Source organism: Abrus precatorius, unplaced genomic scaffold (genome assembly GCF_003935025.1).
Source record: "Abrus precatorius isolate BTA unplaced genomic scaffold, Abrus_2018 Scaffold2, whole genome shotgun sequence".
Classification (NCBI taxonomy): domain Eukaryota; kingdom Viridiplantae; phylum Streptophyta; class Magnoliopsida; order Fabales; family Fabaceae; genus Abrus; species Abrus precatorius.
In genome coordinates this window covers 17,028,834-17,038,480 of record NW_020874362.1, presented here as the reverse complement: position 1 = coordinate 17,038,480, position 9,647 = coordinate 17,028,834, and the positions used below count along the sequence as shown (strand labels likewise).

The window sequence follows — 9,647 nt, the reverse complement described above, 5'->3', positions numbered from 1 at the left end:
ATAATAATATTCCTAGGAATATCATCAACATGTATAGCCAGCTTGAAGTGGCATGTGCTCTTATACTCATTAAAAAACGTAATTAAGCCTATTATGTATAGAGCTATCTATAAGTCTAATCCTCTATCTAGGTGTTGTGATTCTAGTTCCCTAAAAGGTTATGTAAGGATAAGCCTCTATTCTCATTACCAAGCATACATTCACAGTTAAGTCATGCAATACTGATAGTCATATTTTAATACATCTTTCTCTCCATGTTTTTGGTTTAATTGAGTCTCATTAGTGTACTATTTTGATGTATTAGTTTAGATTTGTGTTGGTAAGTCATGTAGGATTTAAATGTAAATATTTCTTAATTCCTGCCATAATTTCTTGTTTTGACACAGTTTCTTTCAAAGACCATATCTGAAGGTATACTACTCAGAATTGAACAAACTTGGTGTCCCCGGAAAGATAAGAGAGAGATCTATAACTTCTCTGTTGGGAGAAAATCCCGGTTCAAGCATCTTCAGGCGCAAAAATGTGTCACAATGTTGCGGCCCTGTAAGGACATTTTCAAAATTTGATTGTATTGTTGACATTACTTAGTTAGGTGTTTAGGAACCTCATTAGGAAGTTGGGCCTTAATTAAGCCCAATTATTTTGTCTTTAAATAGAGGTTATGACTTCATGTAAAAGATTCATTTCCCTTATTTTTTTAGAATTCAAAAAGTCTCCAAACAAAATTCTCTCTTCTCCTCTTCTTCATTTTCGTATTTTTCATCTTCTCATCTTCTCTCTTTTTCTTCCTCTTCCTCTCCTGTGGTTGGCCAAGCAAACATGATTATGAAGCAAGGCTAATTCATCAATCGGTTCAAGGTTTGAAGATCTACATTGCATTCGAGTTCCGGATTAGGTTCTATCGAATTTCTTCCTTTTTCTGTCTTTTCTGATTAGGTTAATTACGTTTTTCATGATATTGAATTTTTGTTTGTATCCTGAGTTAATTTCAGATTTGAAATAATTGAATTCACCTAGTTTAATCAATCAATTGTTCTGAATTTCATTAGAGTATTGGATTTGCGATTGCGGTTCTTGTTTTGATGGAATTCATAATCTAAATTTAGATTTCAGAGTATTAGTGTTGATTAGAATTTTGTTGGAATTGTATTTGTGTGAACAATGAGAATTGCATTGTAGGGATTGAGATCTTGAATTGGTTGAAGTTCATATTTTGTTGGAATTGTTCTTTATTCTTCTTTTGTTGTTTACAATTGAATTCAAAACAAATCGTCCCCCAAGCTAACTGTAAACTGTATGATGGAATCGAAAGCAGAATGTATTTTATGTCCTTGTGAGATGACCTAGGTTTGCTCCTTGTATTGCAAAATTGTTAAGAAAATCTAGCTTGTTTGATACCATTGCGATGTGGTTATCAAAATGGCGCTGTTGCCAAGGACATAAGTCATTTTGTTTTTATTTCATCATATGCACTAACTGATTTTGTGATTCTGTGTTTAAGCGTTTCTGCATTTTGTTGTGTATTGTGTTCTGTGTTAGTTTCCAAACTCTGTTCTTGTGTAATTGATTCTGTGATTCGTTTATGCATTCTGTAATTGATTTGTTTTTGCATTGTTGTAGTATTAATCTGCTGTTCATTGTGTTGCCTCTGTGATTTGTTGTTTGTTTTCTTCAATAATCATTCCTAATTTCCAGTTTGATCACTAAGTATTTCGTGTTTGATGCCTTGTGTGGTTGAACAAAATTTGTGCATGTAAATGTCCAAACAGAGGAGTAGTAGAGGCAGAAAATAGAGGAATTCACTACTTTTCCATTAGTCATTGTTCATGCACTAATCATGCACTGTTCACCGCTATTCACCTGATTTTGAAAAATTCCAAGAAAACTACTTAGAGATTGAATTTTGGTCTGAATTATTTTGTCCACACTTCTTTTAGTGTCTATTAGTGTTTAGAGTTGGTAGATTTCAAAAAGCATTAATAGAAAAAAGAGATACATCTTGGTGGCCAAGAAAATTTTTGTGAAACTTCAAAGTGGCATAACTTTTGCTAGAAAACTTAGAATTGAGCATATTGTATATGCATTTGGGGTAGAAAAAAAAATTTCCTATGCAATGTAACCCACAAAGTTAGTTGAGGCTGCCCAAAATTTCAAAAATTGCCTGTTTTCTAAAAGTTTTTTTTAGCATTTATTGACCTATTTTTCTTGATTTTAGGCCTCTAGTTTCCATAGCAAATCAATTCAAAAAATTTTGAAATTTTTTGTGGTGTTTTCCTATACCAAAAAAAGATTTATCATGGTCTCACTTCATTCATATCTTGCATTTTGATGGTACTTGCTTTGTAAACTGACTTTGTGCATTCTTTGAGTACTTGTTCTTGTTGGTTCTAACCTTGCATGACTAGGGCCAACCCTAGTGTATTGCATGAACATGATCCCGAAATAGAAAGAACACTCCGTAGGATAAGAGCTAATAAAAACAGTGGTAGTGTACTTAGTGAGTCTGAAACTATTAATCCTACTGTTACTGAATCCGAGATTAAAAGTAAGGATATGGCTGATAACCTTGAGCTAACTTTGAAGGAATTGGCCACACCTAATGTTGTGTATCAGTCATGGTGTGTCCAATATCCTGAAGATGAAACAACTTGTTATGAGCTTAAATCTGGACTTATCCATTTGTTGCCAAAGTTTCATGGACTCGCAAGTGAAGATCCTCATAAGCATTTAAAAGAGTTCCATGTGGTGTGTTCTACCATGAGACCTCAGGGAGTGCCTGAAGACCATGTCAAAATGAAGGCGTTTCCTTTCTCTCTAGATGGTGTTGCAACAAATTTACTTCCTACCTTCAACAATCACTACATAGAATCAAATGAAAAGGTTATTTCTGGAGAAATTCTTCCCTGCCTCCAGAACTGCAGCAATAAGGAAAGAGATTTGTGGTATAAGGCAGCTGAATGGAGAGACTTTGTATGACTACTGGGAGAGATTCAACAAGCTGTCTGCTACCTGTCCTCATCATCAAATAAGTGAGCAGTTACTAATTCAATATTTTTATGAATGACTAACTTTGATGGACAGGAGCATGATAGATGTAGCAAGTGGAGGAGCATTGATGGATAAGACACCACAGGCTGCAAGGCAACTTATTACAAACATGGCAGCCAACACTCAACAATTCGGATTCAGAGGAGCAGCTAAGGGAGTAAATGGGATAGCACTTGGTGCTGGTACTAGTGCTGTTTATGGTGTGGAAAATCAGAGGCTAGAGAACAAAATCAATGAGTTGACCACCATGGTGAGGCATTTGGCAACTGGTCAACAACAAGTGAGTGCAGCAAGTGCGCAACTAGCAAGAGTCTGTGGCATATGTACTTCCACTGAGCACCCTACGGATTCATGCCCTACCTTGCAAGAGACAGATGCGAATGTTTCTAGAATCTACACCAACCAACAACAGCAATATAGATCTCCAAACCAGCAACAGAATTATAACCCATACTCCCAGACATATAATCCAGGTTGGAGATCATCCAAACTTGAGATGGGGGCAGCAACAACAAAATTAACAACCTTCATTTCAACCTGTTGTGGGCAAATACCAGCCTCTATTCAGGCAACAACCACCTCCACCACCCCCTCCTGCACAAAGGAGTGAGCCATCATTCCGAGAGATGATGCAACAGATGGCTACAAACAACCTGCAATTTCAACAAAACATGCAAGCAACTGTCCAGGATTTGAAGATTCAGGTTGGACAACTAGCCACTCAATTGAGTCAGATTCATTCTTAAGGTTCCAGTAATCTACCTTCTCAAACAGTCATGAATCCAAAGGAAAATGTGAGTGCTATTACTGAGCGAAGTGGAAAAGAGTTACCAGCAGTTGTAGCTGCAGCACCAGATTCTGAAAATAATAGTGATGCATCCAATGAAAAACATATTCCACTTCCCTTCCCGAACAGACCATCAGCAGCAAGAAAAAAACCAGAGTCAGATAATGAGTTGTTGGACATGTTCAGCAGAATAGAAGTAAATATTCCTCTCCTTGATGCTATCCGACAAGTTCCTAAATATGCAAAGTTCCTAAAGGAATTATGTACTAACAAGAGGAAGCTGAAGGGTAATGAGCGAGTGAGTATGGGGAGAAATGGTTCTGCACTTCTCCAGAATAAGAATGTTTCTGCAATCATTCCACAGGACTTGCTCCCTAAGTTACCATAGAAGTGCAAAGATCCAGGAACTTTCACCATCCCTTGTACAATTGGAGAGGAAATATTTACAAATGCTATGTTGGATTTATGTGCTTCAATTAATGTTATGCCTGCATCTATTTTTAGATCATTGCAGATTGGAGATTTGATTCCTACAGGAATTGTCATCCAGCTAGCAAACAAGAGCACTGTGCAGCCACTTGGTGTCGTGGAAGATGTTCTTGTAAAAGTTGAGGACCTCTTTTTTCCTGTTGATTTTTATATTCTAGAGATGGGGGATGACCTGCCCAGCCATGCTACATTGATCCTTAGGAGACCATTCTTGAGAATGGCGCGAACAAAGATAGATGTACATGCAGGGACCCTTTCTATGGAGTTTGGTGACAATTTGGTGCAGTTCAACATTTTTTAGGCAATGAGACACCCAACAGAGAACCATTCTATTTTTAGTTTGGATGTTATTGATTTACTTGTTGATGACTGCACAAATTTAGATGATTTGTTTGCTGATTTCACAGATTCCACTAACCCATCATGTACTTGTGATGATTCATCTATTTCTGCTGTTTGTAGTGTTGATGTTGCAGGTGCAGTAAATATAGTTACACCAGTAGATGTTTCACCACTAGTAGTTGACCTATCTCAACCTCCATCAATAGAGCTTAAGCCTTTGCCTGCTCATCTGAAGTATGCTTACTTAGAGGATAACCAGCAACTTGCTGTCATTATAGCTCGTGATCTCAAATCTGATCAAGAGGAGAGATTATTGCAGGTTTTGAGAGATCATAGGAAGGCCATTGGTTGGACCCTTGCTGATCTTCCTGGAATTAGTCCTGCTATTTGTATGCACCGAATTTTATTGAAAGATGAGTTTCGACCCATGAGACAGCCACAGAGATGACTCAATCCTACTATTTTAGATGTTGTGAAGAAGGAGGTCACAAAGCTACTGGCAGCAGGTATTATTTATCGCATTTCTGATAGTAAGTGGGTTAGTCCTGTGCAGGTGGTTCCAAAGAAGACTGGGATGACTGTGGTGAAGAACCAGGATGATGAGTTGGTTCCAACCAGAGTTCAAAATAGTTGGCAAGTTTGTGTAGATTACAGAAGACTTAATCAGGCTACTCGCAAGGATCATTTCCCTCTTCCATTCATCGATCAAGTTTTGGAGAGGCTGGTAGGTAAATCCCATTACTGATTTTTAGATGGATTTTCTGGGTACATGTAAGTTCATATTGCACCAGAGGACCAGCACAAGACCACATTCACCTGCCCATTTGGCACATTTGCTTACACCAGGATGCCATTTGGTTTGTGCAACGCTCCGAGTACTTTTCAGAGGTGTATGGTGAGTATATTTTCTGACCTTTTGGAGAGTTGCATGGAGGTGTTTATGGATGATTTTACTGTCTATGGTTCTTCATTTGATGCATGCCTAGAGAATTTATCTAAGGTGTTGCATAGGTGCATCCAAACTAACCTTGTGTTAAATTTTGAGAAGTGTCATTTTTTGGTGACACAGGGTATAGTCTTGGGTCACTTAGTCTCCAGTCAGGGTATTCAGGTTGATAAGGCTAAAATTGATATCATTGCTTCTCTACCTTACCCCACTTCTGTGCGAGAAGTGTGTTTCTTCCTTGGACATGTAGGTTTTTACAAGAGATTTATACAGGACTTCAGCAAGATTGCATTACCATTGTCCAAGCTTCTGCAGAAGGAGGTAGAGTTTGTTTTTGATCAACCTTGTCAACTAGCTTTTCAAGAGCTGAAGAGGCGGCTTACCACTACACCTATTGTTCAGCCACCTGATTAGGAGCTTCCTTTTGAGCTCATGTGCGATGCATCCAACTTTGCACTTAGAGCTGTTTTAGCTCAGCGGGTTGGGAGGCTTTCTCATGTTATAGCTTATGCTTCTCGCACATTAGATGCAGCTTAAGTTAATTATACCACTACTGAAAAAGAGCTTCTAGCTATTGTATTTGCTTTAGATAAATTTCGTTCATATTTGCTAGGCTCTAGGATTATTGTATTTTCTGACCATGCAGCTTTGAAATTCCTGTTGAAGAAGCCCGATGCTAAACCCAGATTGATCAGATGGATGCTTCTCCTTCAGGAGTTTGATATTGAAATCATAGATAGGAGTGGTGTAGAGAATTTGGTAGCAGACCACTTGAGTAGGATTGAGGGGGGGGGGAATGTTAATCCCTTTCTGATTAGAGATGATTTTCCTAAGGAGCAGTTGATGCAGTTACATGATATTACTCCTTGGTTTGCTGATATTATGAATTACCTGGTTGTAGGTGTCTTTCCTACAGATGCGTCTAGAGCACAGATAGCCAAACTGAAAAGTGAGGCTAAATATTATGTTTGGGATAACCCTTATTTGTGGCGATTTTGCAGTGACCAGGTGATCCGCAGGTGCATTCCAGATCAGGAGATCCATTTTGTGCTTCAATTTTGTCATAGTTTACCTATTGGAGGACATTATGGATCATATAGGACAACTAGGAAGGTGTTGGAGAGTGGGTTTTACTGGCCTACCATTTTCAGAGATGCAAATCATATCTCCAACACCTGTGAGCAATGTGAGAGAGCAGGGATGGCCATTACACACAGGCATGAGATGCCCCAGCAGCCGATCATTTTCTGTGATGTTTTTGATGTTTGGGGTATTGATTTTATGGGTCCATTTCCTGCATCTTTTGGTTACACATTTATTTTACTAGCTGTTGATTATGTTTCTAAATGGGTGGAGGCTAAGGCCACCAAAACTAATGATTCTAAAGTTGTTGTAGATTTTGTTAGATCTAACATTTTTTGCAGGTTTGGTGTGCCTAAAGCCATTATCAGTGACAGGGGAAGCCATTTCTGCAATAGAAGCATGCAGGCTTTGCTTCATAAGTATGGGTTATGCATAGAGTGTCTACAGCTTATCATCCCCAAACTAATGGGCAGGCCGAGGTTTTTAACAGGGAAATTAAGCAGATTTTGCAGAAGATAGTCCATCCCAATAGAAAAGATAGGAGAAAATTTTTGGATGATGCTCTTTGGGCCCATAGGACGGCTTACCGGACACCGATTGAGATGTCTCCTTACAGAATTGTGTTTGGTAAAGCATGTCATCTGCCTGTCGAGATTGAACATAGAGCATATTGGGCGGTGAAACATTGTAACTTGGAGTTTGAACAAGCGGGTATGGAAATGAAGCTTCAATTACAACAACTTGAGGAGCTTCGCTTGGAAGCCTATGAGAACTAAAAAATATACAAGGAAAAAGTCAAACGCTTTCATGATAGACATATTTTGTGAAAGGAGTTCAAAGTGGGCCAACAAGTGCTTTTGTTCAAGTCCTACCTAAAACTTATAGCCGGTAAACTTAGATCTAGATGGGATGGTCCTTTTGTTGTTAGTAATGTGTTTTCCCTTGGTGCAGTTGAAATTAAGAATAAAGTCACCGGTAGCATTTTCAAGGTCAATGGACATCAACTCAAGGAATTTCATCAAAGTCCAAAGTTGGAAGAGAAAAATGTAGAAAGCATGTCCTTGGAAGCACAAACTCTTGGACCTTGAGGGAGTTCTTTCCCATTCTGTACTCTTTGAAATTGTCTTTGTTGTGTAGCTACATTGAGGACAATGTAACTTTTAAGTGTGGGGGGAGGGAGAGTTGCATGCATAATTGTGTTGTTGTTTTCTGTTTTCATTTTTTCTGCTGTTTTCTGTATTTCATTTTTTTGTTTTCTATTTTTAGTTATACAAATTTTCATTCTTTCTTTTTAATTTCTAGATGTAGGAATTGTGAAAGTTGTTACACCATTTCTTGTTGGTAGGTTGCAATACTTGATATGAGTCATTTTTACATTTTTAGTTGAGCAAGTTGCTTAAAAAATTTGAGTTTGATTCATTAATGATAGAGTATGAACCTTGTGAGGATTTTGAGCATATTTTGGTTGGAACATCTCATACAATACCATCTTCTTTCTTGTGTGATTTCACTCATATTGCTAGATTACCTTTGGTTTTGCCTTGTATCTTTTTTAAGCTTCTTGTCACATGCATTATTGATATGATTTAGGTCTTCCTTGAAATTGTAGCTACTTTGCCAAATTGACTTACCTTGCATTGATTCCTCTTGTTTAGCCCCCTTTGGGCCTTTATAACCCTTCCTTGATTTTAGCTTATTATAGGCCATATAGTGAAAAACCATGATGTTCTATAACCTTAGGAGTTATAGGAGCTTTGGAATTGTTTTGGGAATGGGTCTTTAATAAGTGTGGGGGTGCTTCTAGGAAATACTTCTATATTGTGGATATTGAGTTGTTTAGTATTAAAAAAAAAAAAAAAGCAAAGCAAAACAAAGCAAAGCAAAAGAAAAAAAAATGTGGCAAACCATAGGGTTTAGGAGAATTTTCTAGGGGTAATCTTTTTGCTCATTTGAACTTATTCCCCATTGCTCCTCTTTTCTCTTTGGTTGTTTAAGCCTCAATGTCTTTTTCATCTAACCTTTACCTTGGCCACATTACAAGCTAAATAAAAGTCCTTTTGATCTTTAATAGCATGTGTTTCAAGTTGTGGAAATTAGAAGCTTGTCAAAGCTTGAGTGTGCTAGTTTTCATGTTGTGTTGAGTGTAAATACTAGCAAAAAAAAATAAAAATTGAGAGAGTTGAGAGCTATATACTACCTTGTGAGGTTCTATCATTTTTGAATCTTTCTTTATTTTGACTTGTCTTTTTGCTTACTCTTAATGTCATTTGTGTCTCATTGATTGTTTGTTGCCTTGATTCTAGAAATGTTTTTTCTCTTTCTTTATTCTTTGCATTAGAAATTCATTGGAAAGTTTTGAGAATTTTGTAAATACTTCTTGTTGTTTTAAAAGTTTTGCCCCGGAGTGCAAAGGATTAAGTGTGGGGGTATTTGATAGTCATATTTTAGTACATCTTTCTCTCCATGTTTTTGGTTTAATTGAGTCTCATTAGTGTACTATTTTGATGTATTAGTTTAGATTTGTGTTGGTAAGTCATGTAGGATTTAAATGTAAATCTTTCTTAATTCCTGCCATAATTTCTTGTTTTGACACAGTTTCTTGCAAAGACCATATCTGGAGCTATACTACTTGGAATTGAACAAAATTGGTGTCTCCGAAAATATAAGAGAGAGATCTACAACTTCTTTGTTGGGAGAAAAGCTCGGTTCAAGCATCTTCAGACCAAAAATGCGTCACGATGTTGCGGTCCTGCAAGGACATTTTCAAAATTTGATTGTATTGTTGACATTACTTAGTTAGGTGTTTAGGAACCTCATTAGGAAGTTGGACCTTAATTAAGCCTAATTATTTTGTCTTTAAATAGAGGTTATGACTTCATGTAAAAGATTATTTTCCCTCATTTTTTTAGAATTCAAAAAGTCTCCAAACAAAATTCTCTATTCTCCTCTCCT

At 37.3% G+C, this 9,647-nt stretch overlaps 1 non-coding gene across 1 annotated transcript; it reads right to left on the bottom strand.

The window, feature by feature from the left end:
* Positions 1–2,920: 2,920 nt before the first annotated feature.
* LOC113860428 lies at positions 2,921–3,027 on the bottom strand. The gene has a single exon (XR_003503880.1). It is a non-coding gene; the product is annotated as a small nucleolar RNA R71 (small nucleolar RNA).
* Between the last annotated feature and the right edge of the window lie 6,620 nt (positions 3,028–9,647).